At 28.2% G+C, this 13,149-nt stretch overlaps 1 long non-coding RNA gene across 1 annotated transcript; it reads left to right on the top strand.

Moving 5' to 3' along the window:
- Positions 1–622: 622 nt before the first annotated feature.
- LOC129312906 (uncharacterized) lies at positions 623–8,875 on the top strand. Its single transcript, XR_008593767.1, has 3 exons — positions 623–663; positions 2,440–2,543; positions 8,672–8,875. It is a non-coding gene; the product is annotated as an uncharacterized LOC129312906 (long non-coding RNA).
- Positions 8,876–13,149: the final 4,274 nt, after the last annotated feature.

Genomic DNA, 13,149 nt, shown 5'->3' with positions numbered 1-13,149 from the left:
GTTCAATATTCCTTTTTTTTTCAAAAATATTAATTTATTGACCCTTCTTTTCACTAATTTATAGTTCAATAGCTTTTTTGTTTTTCAATTAAAAGCCCAGTCTTCATGTAGATAAAAACAATGGTTGATTTTTGTGCAGTTATTTCTTATTTCAGATTTTTTTTATTACTCATAAGTATTTTCTATTAAAGGAAATTCTATTCAAGACATGATTGGATACTAAATGTGAACATTTTTTCAGTGAGGATTTGAATTTTAATTTGTCAACTAGCCTCTTTTGCTAGACCAAACCCTTGTTGATTTATTTCAGATTTTTAATTCTCCTTGTTTTATCCATCAACCTCAAGTACATCTTATTTTACCTTCTAAAGTTTTATTTTTCTTATCTACCAAAAGAAAATTTCCTGGCTATCTCTAAAATTATTACAGTCAATGAACAATAATTTGTTACTGTAAAAAAATTCTCTTAATTTCATGAAGTTTTAACACATCTTAACTGTTTTTTTTTTGGGCCCCCAATTCCAATTCCTTTTTCAATTTTAAATTATCATTCAACTTACGCTAACAATTTTCCTCCTGTTTTTTTTTTTTTTGTACAGTTTTTTTAATTGGCTAATCATTGTCAAAAGTTTCATTTAATTTGGCTACTTCAATCATCACAAGGTAAATTTTCCTATTTTTCATACATGATTATATATGTATATATATGAATCATTTCTTGTAGTCTTCAATTTAATTGATTGTTTAGATTTTGTTGCAAGCAGGGTAAAATATAGGATGAATTAATTTTAATTAATTTATTACGAATTAACATAAATTGATGAATTAATTACTTACCCAATTTCAGACAAAATTAAACAATCAGCTTTGTTTTTATAGAACCCCAAACTTGCAACATACAGAAAGCTGTAAAAGGACACTAACTAATAAAGGGTCAATAAACATGCTTGTGTTGTATAATTATTTAAGAATATTAATCTACAAATCTTTATAATTTTTCTCAATTTTAAATTAGGTCATTGAAATTTATTTTGTTTGAATTGAGTCGTGGAGGTTGGTTTGTTTGATTTTGTTTTCTATTTTTATATTCTTAAAACAATTCCATAGAGTAATTTTTTAAAACAAGTTTTGGAAACAAAAAATGAATTATCCTTTCAAGATATTAATAATTCTCGAAAGTGCTAGCCCGTGTACTCTAATTTTTTTCAAACATAGCAATTAATTGATCCTTCTTTTTACTGATTATAGATATTTCTCTCATTGGTGAAGAAAGTTGAGCTCTTCCACTCAATTTAAGCTTTTCAATCCACACTTCTATTTCTGCATTCAAATATTTGTTATCAAGTATTCGAAACCAATATTTAAAAAAATGGATTTAAATCTTATTTAGTAGTAGCCTTATATTATTAATTATTTTAAACACTAACACTTGCTCTTTTTGTTTTTTAAAAGAAAAGCTAAGCTACGTGTAGATTTTTTTTTTTTGAGTTTTATGTAGTTATTTTCTAGGGTTAAAATCATTTTTGCCCCTCAACAACTCAATCAAGAGTGTTTGATATCCTAAACTTATATGTAATTTAATTTTTACCTCCAACATTGAAAATTGTGCATTGGACACTCCTACCATTAAAGAAGTTAAGTTTGGCTGTTGACTTAAAAATTGTAAAAAAAAAAAATTAAAATTCCATGAAAGGCCACAGAAAATTACACCTAAGATCCCTATAAAAAAATTAATACCAGTCAAATCCCCTAAATTATATATAAATATCAGGATATAAATATTTTTCTTACTCATGTAGAAGACAAAGAAAATTTTGACAAACCAATTTAAACCAGCTACTGGTAATTAGCATATCATAATTGCTCATAACAACCAATTTTACAAATCTTTACACACAATTTATATACTCCCTCCGTTCAAAAATAGAAGATATTTTTAATCGAATCTCATCCCTTAATAAAGTAGTTACCTACTTTCAACCATATCTTTTTATATTTACCTCTATTAAATGCTATACAATAACTATAAAGTCATTTATCAATAGGGGCACTTTTTAAAAAAGGAAATAATTATACCTCAAAAGATTAAAAATGTCTTACATTTTTTAATATCTAACTCCTCAAAAAATGCTTTATATTTTTAAATAGAGGGAGTATAAGTTAACTTTTGAGATTTATATATTTTCTAGAATTTTGCAACTTAACAAGCATATTTGTTATTTATAAATTAATGCATTTTTTACACTAGTTGTAAAAGATCTTACCCTTTTTTCGTTACTATCAAAAACTCTTGTGAATTTTATGAAGTTTTAGTAGATATCCTAAAGTTTTCTTTTTTGGCCCAAATTCCATGTACTTTCTCTTCAGGAACATCCCTTCTTTCAATTTTAAATTATTATTCAACTTACACTAACAATTTTCCTCCTATTTTTTGTACAGTTTTTTGAATTGGCTACTTTGCGATCATGTTGAGATTTTCGTACGCCCTCCAGATCATCATTCTCAAAAGTTTCATCTAATTTGGCTATTTTAATCAAGCAAAGGTGATTTTTCCTTTTACTAATAGATGATTTGTTTTATACATACATATATATGGACCATTTATCTTATAGTCTTCTTTTTAATTGATTTTTAAGACTGTCACAAGTATGATAAAATATAGGATGAATTAATTTTAACTAATTTATCTTGACATAACATAAATTGATTAAGTACTTGTCCAAATTTAAAATTAATTAAATAATCAGCTTTGTTTTGATAGAGCCCCAACTTGAAAAGTACAGTAAGTCGTGCGAGAACTAATAAATAGTAAATCAAACTTGTGCGTATAATTATTTGAAAAAATTAATCTATAGGTCTATATGATTTCTTTGAAATTTAAATGAGATCTTTATAATTTATTTTGTATAAATTAAGTCTTTATAGTTTGATTTGTTAAATCTTTCCATCCTTCGAGGTTAAAATCCCCAAATTTCTACTTTTTAGAAATAAGATTTAATTGATTTTATATTTTTATTAAATGATTATATGACTTTAAAATTAATTATATAATTTTCATAACTCAAAATTAATTTACACAGGTATATATTAAAAAAATTTCTTTTTTCTTTTTTCAGCCAAAATTATCAAAACAAATTCCCTATGAACTTTAAACTTTTTAATTTGGAAGAATTAATTTTTTATTAATGATTTTGATATGTAGGGATTAATGGATCTAAATGGATCAAACTATAAGAGATTATTTTAAGTGAAATAAATTATAAGGATCAAATTTAAAATTGAGAAAAAATATAAAGGGCCTAAGAATTAAGTTTTCCTAATTATATTATGGAAAAATTACATCCGTGAAACAAATTTATTTATAAATAAGTTTTATAAAATTTTAAAACTACAATCAAGTGATTCCTTGGGACCTGAGTGTAATTTGTTATTGGGGCAAAAAGATCAACAATAATACCCCCAGCTATTAAAAATACATTTCATTAATCAAATAATTTACAACTACTTCATCATTAATTTACAACAATCATTTTAATTTTTTAGAATTGTAATTTCACATATCAAATAGTTATGCTAATCATACATTGCAAGGTTAATTAATACTAGTTGTTTTACAATTATCACTTAACATTTTATAACTATAACTTCACATATATAATAGTTAAACTGATCATGTATTACTAACAAAGTTTAATAGTAGTTGCTTATAGCTATCTCTTTAATAATTTACAATTATCACTTAAATATTTTACAACTATAACTTCATTATTTTTTATAGGGGCAGTATTATCTTTTTACCTCAATTTTAAATTATATTCAAATTCCAAGGGACCTATTATGATTTTTAAATTTTATATAACTTATTTATAAATAAATATGCTTCACAAGACTTATACGTAATTTTTCCTTATATTATATATGACTTTTGATATCTTAAAGTGATTAAAATTTTCTCACTACCTTCATTTTTTTTGGATTCTATTTTCTTTAGTTTCTTATTTTAAACCATACAAAAAATTAGGCAATGATTTTTGTTTTTTGTTTTTAAATAGGGCGCATCATATCCAAGAACTACTCAAAGAAATTATTTATAGACAAAGACTAATACAGATGTTAAAATGAGAACGTGACTTTTTTTTTTTGAATGGAACTTGTTTTTAGTCATTGTCTGTAAATAATTTTTTTGAATGATCCTTAGATATGACTCCCTAAAAAATATGTCCTCACATGAGGGGACACTTACCTTTAAGCCAATCTCTTAATTGAAAATACACTGACCTTCCTTCTATTTTGTTAAAATTACATAGACTTTGCTTTTATTTTTAAAACATATACTTTAGTTCCAGTTTTAACACATTTGACAAATATTCCATTAAATATTTTAAAATATGTAATTTTTATTTGTAATTATATTAAAAAATTGAAATTATTACTTTGCCCTTATAATCTAGTACATTCTCTCTCCCAATTTAAGGAACTTTAAACAATTAAGTATGACAATATTTAAATGAATAAGTTTAAAATATTGTATTAAAATTAAAAAAATGATTACCTTATCATATTAAATATGTATTTCATTTTTGAACATCTATATTTGAATTATTATTTTAGCTAACCTATATATTTTATTTACTTAAAAATACTAAATAAATGAGATTTTATCATTTGTAAAAAATTAAATATGAACAAAAAGGTACTCCTTCTGTTAAAAAATGTAAGGCATTTTTTGAGAAGTTGAACGTTTAAAAATGTAAGGCATTTTTAATTTTTTGAGGTGTAATCATTGTCTTTTTTTTAAAAGTATTCCTATTAATAATGACTTTATATTTATTATAGAGTATTTAATAACAGTAAATATGAAAAGATAGGATTAGTTTGAAAGTAGATAACTATTTTATTGAGGGGTGAGATTCAAGTAAAAATACTTTACATTTTTAAACGGAGGAAGTAAAAAAATATATCCATTATCCTTGGGTAAATTAAATGATGTTTCGATAACATTTATGTTTAAAAAGCGAATATTTTGGTACAACATATATATGGCTTCACAGTCAATTAATAGTTATATGGATGGAAATAAAATCCTAAAAGTAGAAAGGAAATTTGTTTTTGCTAACCATTGATTTTAAGGATGGCTTGTATAAGTATTAAAAATATGAATAAAAAGGTAAAATATACCAAAATATGAATAAAAAGGTAAAAATATATCAACTTTTGGATCAATTAAATTATTTTCAGATAACGTTTATGTTTAAAAAGGGATATTTGGTGCAACATACATGACTTAATGGTTAACTGATAGTTAGATGGATGAAAATAAGATCCTAAAAATAGAAAGGAGGTTTGTGTATACTAACTATTGATTTTAAGGATAGTTTGTATAAGTTTTAAAAATAAAATGAAGGTATTCATAATTAAGGTAAAATAGAAGGGATATCAATTTATTTTACTTTAAAAAAAAGTGAGTATTGCATACTTTTTTGGCCAAACACAATTACTTACATATTTAATATTGATTCTTCTTGCATAAGTAAAGCATTTTAAAACATCCGTCTCTTTTCTTTTCAATTTTTTAAAAATTTAATTTACAAGAAATTATTTTATACTTTATTACTTATTACTTTTCCTATTAAATATATATACTTTCATTCATCACTAACATTTAATAATGGTGTAAAAGAAAAAATTTATGATAGAAATTTAATGACGTGACTTATAAAACTAAACGAGAAATATTCTCTTCCTAACATATAAATAAGACCAGAAAGAGTATAATTTATTAATTGCCTAAATTTTTCATATGTCAATAGTAAGAATGTTTGCAATTTTTTATTTACTTTTGAGTTTATATCTTATGTTCAGGATAAAAAGTCATCTCTTATTGAAATGGAGATATGCACCTCTGTTATATTAGAAATTGTGAAAACCTTTATCAACGAATCGATTCACCAAGCATATTATCCATTTCGATTCAAAAGATATGTTGAAGATATTGTCAAAGAAAAAGAAAACCTTCTAACACACAAAGAAAGCATACATGATCGTGTCAAAAGAGCCCAACAAGATGCTCAAAAGATTGATATTCTTGTTATGAAGTGGTTGGATGAGGCAAATTCTCTCATAGATGATGCAGTATCATTGGAAGAAAAGGCAAGAACAAACAAGAGTTGCTGCCTTGGGCATTGTCATAACTGGATTTGGCAATGTCATTTGGCTAAGCAACTCGAAAAAAAGACAAAAGAAATGGTTGAACAAAGAAACAATTGGAAATTCGATCAACAATTTGCACGCCTCGCTACACCTCCAGGTATGCCCTATTTTTCTTCAGAAGGATTTTTCTTGTTCCACAGTACCAAATTAACAAAAGATCAACTTCTTGAAGCATTGAAAGATGACACGATTTCCATGATTGGGTTGTATGGCATGGGTGGTTGTGGTAAGACCACCTTAGCCAAACAAGTTGGCAAGGCTACAATGGAGCTTTTTAACAAGGTCGCCTTGATTGTTGTGTCGAGTTCAGTTGATAGTGCGAAGATTCGTGATTTAGTTGTAGATCAACTAGGTTTCAATCTTGAGGGGCGAAGTGATTTTAGAAAAGCTCAAAGTTTGTGGTCCAAGCTAATCAATGCAGGAAATATTTTAATAATTTTGGATGATGTTTGGGAGAGGCTTGATTTTGAAGCCATAGGAATTCCCTTTAGCTCCAATTTCAAGAGATGAAAAATTCTCCTAACTACATGGCTTGAACAAGTCTGCAAAGTAATAGACTGCCAAAGAACTATTCCCCTGTCTTTATTGAATGAAGAAGATGCATGGATTTTGTTTAAGCATTATGGTCATATAACCGATATGACCCCCGACAGCATGAAGGCTTTAGCACAAAAATTTGCCCATGAGTGTAAAGGATTAGCTATTACAATTGCAACAATTGCCTGCACTTTGAAGGGTAAAAATATGGCTGAATAGGAAGAAGCATTGGAAACATTAAGAGATTATGAATGGATGAATATTGAGTAAGGCCTTCGAGATCCATATAAATGCTTGATGTTAAGTTATGAGAACTTAAAGGATGAAGATGCCAAGTCAGTTTTCTTGTTATGTGCTATATTTCCAGAAGATTATGAAATTCATGAAGAAGAATTAGCAAGATACAGGATTGGGTTAGGCTTTCTGGGGAGACTCAGCTCCTTTAGAAAAGCAAGGAACCGATTAAGTATTGCTAAAGATAGGCTCATTGATTCTTGTCTACTGATGAATGTAGAAGATAATAAGCAATGTGTCAAAATGCATGACTTGGTTCGTAATGTAGCACTATGGATAGCAAAGGAAGACAATTGGAGAATAGCAAGTCGCCAGAGGACTAAAAAAATATTGTAAGGATGTGGGAGTATGGAAGATAATACAATAAGATACTTATGGTTGGATGAAGTGGAATCATTTCTATCTCAGTTGCATTTTCCCAGCCTCATTTTCTTACATGCTAGTTGGAAAAAGCAGCCACTAGACCAACTCGATGAGTTTTTCAAAACACTATTAGAGCTAAGAGTTTTGGTCCTTAAAGGCAAAATATATTATTGGCGAAGTAGATGGCAAAGTTCATTATTTGATTTTCCAATTAATCTCCATTATTTGCACTTGGAAGGATGGGCATTAGGTGATATAACTTTTGTAGGGAGTTTGAAGAAGTTTCAGACTCTTACATTAATGGACTGCTCTTTCAATTGCTTACCAAATGGAATATCTGAACTGGAAAGCTTCAAATTGTTGGATGTACGTGGATGTGACATTGAAGGCAATCCTTATAAAGTGATGGGAAGATGCACAAAATTGGAGGAATTATATTTTATTGGAAATAAAGGCCCATGGATTGATGAACAAGAACATGCTTCTGATATTTTTGGCGTAAAAGTTGATGCCGCAAAATTGCAGAGGTATAGTATAGAAATTGGGAAATTTCATCGGTGGCAGGTTGGTGATGATTTCTGGAGATCCATTAGAGGTATAGGCGTTCAACATTTTGATGTCTCCACCACAAATGAAATGATAAAGGATCTAGTGCAAAGGGTAGAGTGTCTTTGTTTGAAAGAAATTCATGGAGGAGCTAAGAATGTCGTTCTTGAGATGATTCAAAGAATAGGGAGAATGGAAGCCGCAGATTTGAATAACTTGATTTTGGATGATTCTCAAGGCTTAGAATTCTTTGTTGACGTTGTAGATAAAAAGATTGTTCATTTTCAAAATGTCTTGTAAAAATTGATTTAGATAGACATACGCAATATGGGGAGTTTGAAAGCTTTTACAAGTGGCATATGTCTGAAAGCATATCAGATGCTAAGTATGTGCAATCTCAAGGTATTCAAATTATACAACTGCCCATTGTTGACTCATGTCTTCACATTTTCCTTTGCTCAAGGTCTGGTGATATTGGAAGAGCTTCTGGTCTATTTATGTAAGGGGATGAAATATATAGTAGCAGATGATGAAATGCAGCACAATCAAGAGAGGTCTAATTTTGTGTTCCAGAAATTGAAACGACTCACTGTTTATAATTGCAAAGAAATGGAATACTTAACAACAACTCTACATGTTCAAGGCTTTGCTGAAAAATTGGAATATTTGAGTATAAATAATGTTCCCAAGATAAAATATTTGTTCCCTCAATCTAATGTAGAACGTCGTGGCCGCAACCTTGATGAGTTCCAGTGCATGGAGCTTCGCAATCTAAAAGAGCTAGATCTTCAAGGCTTGCCAAATCTAATTAGCATTTTCTCAGAGAATTATTATTCAAGATGCTGTTCTTTGGTGAGCTTGATATTGGTTAGTTGTCCAAGGTTAAAGATGAAGTCATTAGGTGGTCAACTTGTTGGTCGTGCTACCTTAGAGGTATTGCTCCTTACCTGAATCATTTTTCTTCATGATTAAAATCTCCATTGTATATATCGAGAAATTAAAATAATTTCGTATTTAGGAAGCTACAATATCTTTTCATGTTTTTTCTAGTCATATTATACATTGATAATAAGATGTATATCATTTGCAACATTAATTATTTTCAATAAAATTTTTTGAATCCAATGACATTAAAATAAAACATCGATTTTTTTTTTGTGTGGTTATTTACTTAGTTAGAAAGTTTATCTTGTCTGTATGCCTTACATATTTCTTTTTCTGTTAAAAAAGATTAACATTAACATTACACCAAAAATGAAAAGATTAACACTAACTGTTTATGTGAACATTCATCCATCAATTATTTTGGTAAATTACAGTTAATTAACGTATTTTGATATTAACTTTATTATCTAAATACATATGCTCGTTTTCTTTATTGAGTCCAAATATATATATATATATATATATTAGGACTTATTCTTGTGGAGGATTAAGACGGAATTAATGATTTTGCAATATACGTGTGAATTTTATATTATTTTAAGTTCGGTAAAAAAGAAAAGAAAAGAAAGTAAAGCACATTATTGTTTTATTTTGTTAATGTCATAGGTTTAAATTCCAAGTTCAGGTAAATAATTGAACAAATACAAGTTGAATATATAATATGATTTTTTTTTTACATTTTACAAAGCATTCTCTTTATGATCATTTGCACCTTTTGACAGGAATTGGTATCACTTTCACAAGTCACTCAAAGCAACCGTATGAGTTATGAAGCTACTCTTTTGCAAACTCTTGAATTTATTGATGTTAAAGATTGTCAAGAGATAGAATATTTGTTTCAACTACAAGGACTTGCCCTCAATGAAGAAAAGCCAACACCACTAGTATCAACTTTAGAACGAATGTATCTATATGGCCTTCCTAAGTTGAGATATATATGGAATCAAGGTCCCATGCAATGTATCAATCTCCAAAGGCTTGAGGGGCTAGATATCAATGGATGTAAAGAATTGAAATGCATTTTTACAGGAACTATTGTGAGAAGCCTACCACGTTTGTGGAGAATAAGCATAACAGGGTGTGATGAGTTAAAGCAAATCATTGAGGAAGAGGAATCTTATTACCATTTGGAAACCACTTTAAATTCTTCTACTCCACCTCTACATAGCTCCCAGAACATAGGTTAATATAACTACCTCTTATATTTTCTTCTTGGTTTTTTAGTTTTTTGACTCATTAATTTTAATATTATGTTATGAAAAATACTTTAAAAGAATGGAAAGTAAAATATAGTGTTCTAAGAAAATAAAAGAGTAGTAAATAATGAGATGAAATAAAATAGGTGCGATCTTAAGTTTTTCAAAGTCAGTATAGTTTTAAAATCATTTATCTATGGACGAATATGGTTTCAGCAAGGACATCAAATTTGTGCCATCTTTGGAGTCTGATTGTAACAGATTGTCCAAAGTTGAAATGGTTGTTTACACAACCCATAGCTCAAACCTTAACATCATTGTGGTTGTTGAGAATTGAGAGATGTAAAGGGTTGCAATATGTTATGAAAGATGAGAGAGCTGAAGGCAATTAGAGCGCAGAGGAAGCAATTGATGATAGCAGGCCATGCTTCCAAACCTCTATTACCTACATTTGAAAGATCTACCAAATCTCATTGAAGTATACAAGGGCTTTCAATTCCAATATGTCATCAAATCTCATAAAGTAGTGAACTGTGCAAAATTGGTCCCACAACCACCAACAGGTGCACGCTTTGTCTTTCATGTATTTATGAATTCCTAATTAACCTTAATGCTAATTTCAACAATCAACTAATTATATATGATTTTTTTATGGAACAAACAAGTTAAACAACTCACAACACCACTCACACGCTCACATACTTTTGCAGCGCCCTAAGCCTTTAATTCCTTACAATCTCAAATCATATTTACGTTTACTAATTTCATTGGACTTTTTAATTTGATGAAGTCGTGAGGACAACAACCAAAGATGAAAATGAGTAAGTCACAGGAGACTCAAAGGAGGACAAAACAATTGAAGAAAAAGAAAAGAAATTAGTTCCCTCTGACCTCAACAAGGCAGCAAAAAACATCATTTTGGAATCAGAGTTTCCTTCCCAAAGAGCTTCTAGTTTCAAAAATGAAGCTGGTCGTTCTGGTAATTCTTACGATTCCTAATTATGATTTGAGACTTAACCTTCATTATTAACTGCTTCTTTTGAGTACAATTATTAGGAATTGTGACTGTTTTTTTTTTATATTAATCATGTGCACAATTAATAGATGAAGTAGCACTAGAGTTGTATAACACAGAAGGCATCGCCATCCCAGGTTTGCCATTGAAGCCATCAATATCTGCATCCTCTGTTCATGCTCTGCCACTTGAAGCTGATGGCTCATAACTTCATTCCTCAACTATTTGACAAGCTTTATTATATGATTATTATTCTAATGTTTAATTTCTGCTCCTTTTCAATGAAATGATCGACACAAACTGATGAATTTGGCATGGGTATTGAATTTTCAAGAATCTGGTTTGTTAATACAGTAAATTAAAGGCACAAATATGATCCATCTTGGATATTCTTGTGTTATGTCTGTTTATTAATTGTTCAGTTATTGATATTTCCTTTATCAACATTGGAGAATCTATATATTATATTGTTGGCTTTGCGGTGCTTTATGTTACACAAAGTTGGAGCAGATTTTTTCAATAATGCGCTTCTGTTTTCATAACGCATGCAAACTTTTACTATTGGTGCATTTATATTTAAATTAATGGAATGATAAATGAACTACATCCGTACACAAACATACTTATATATACTTTTTATGTCACTGTCTATAAGAACTTTACTCTGGAAATAAAGCGACGCAAAAAAAAAAAAAAACTTATGAATATAAGTCTATTGAATCTCATTTCATGTTTGATTTTTAAAGACTGGACTTAAACTTTTCTCTTTTGTTATCACTTTTTATTCACATATTTTTTGGAATATTAATAAAATAAATCTTAATCCCAAGACATTTTATTGTTGATGTGAGAGCTGCAAAATGATTGTTTGAAATGTTTATCATATGCACGTGCACCCTCTTTTGGGTTTCCTAGCGTGCCACCAAACATGCCCTTAGAGATCTGTCAATGCAGACATTACTCAGCAATCTACAATTGGTTCGGTTAGTTAATCATAAATTCTAGGCTAAAATGCATAAAATATCATTGAATTTTAACACAATTGTATATAAACTCTCTCACTTTTAAAAGTTTAAAATTAACTCTCTAATCTTTAATTATTTTTCAAAATCCACTATTACTAATTATGTTATTTTTTCATAGGGATTAAAATGTCATTCAATTAAAAAATACCAAAAAATAAAAATATTATATTATATAACTATTTATAATAAATTTTTTATATTTTTTTGGATAGTTAAGGCATTGATAACAAAAAAAATTATTATCACTAAATAAAATTTTAAATATTTATGTTTATATTAGTTTTATCCATATTTTTTTTGTAATCAATGGTGCATGATTTTATTGTTTTAGAAGATAAATTTTTATTTGTATTTTCATGTTAGATGTAATGCATATGGCTAAAATATTTAAAATTTTAAATATTACTATGTTAGATTAATTTATCTTTTAATACTAGAAAACTATGCATCATTGATAACAAAAAAATAGAAAAAAAACTAACACAAAAGTAAATATTTAAGATTTTATATGGTGATAATAATATTTGTTTTGGCTATTATCAATGCTTCAACTATCCAAAAAAAATATAAATATTTTTTTATAAATAGTTATACAGTATATATTCTTGTTTACTAACATTTTTTAGTTTAACGATATTTTAACCTTTATGAAAAAAAATAACATAATTAACAATTGGGAATTTTGAAAAACAAAATTAAAAGTTAGGGGGGTTAATTTTAAATTTTTAAAAGTGAGGGGGTTATATGCAATTCTCTCAAAATTCCGAAAGGTTTATACATTTTAGCTTAAATTCTATGTAGTCATATTAATTTAATAAATCATTTAAAAAAGGCTTATCGGAGCATTTAAATCTTTCTCATTGTTTAGTTAAAACTTGTTATGTGGATTTTCCTTCATTACTGACTGATTGTGTTGGGCACAATGTTGTCCAATGCAAAAGAAGTTGCAAACCCGAGTTTACGATTGAGGCTCTCAATATCTCTATCCTCTATTCAAGCTCTGCCACTTGAGCAGAGT

Source organism: Prosopis cineraria, unplaced genomic scaffold (genome assembly GCF_029017545.1).
Source record: "Prosopis cineraria cultivar Desert tree isolate PC_DT_omini unplaced genomic scaffold, ASM2901754v1 PC6, whole genome shotgun sequence".
Classification (NCBI taxonomy): Eukaryota; Viridiplantae; Streptophyta; class Magnoliopsida; order Fabales; family Fabaceae; genus Prosopis; species Prosopis cineraria.
Note: the sequence above shows the minus strand (reverse complement) of the source record. Positions and strands in the feature narration are given on the sequence as shown.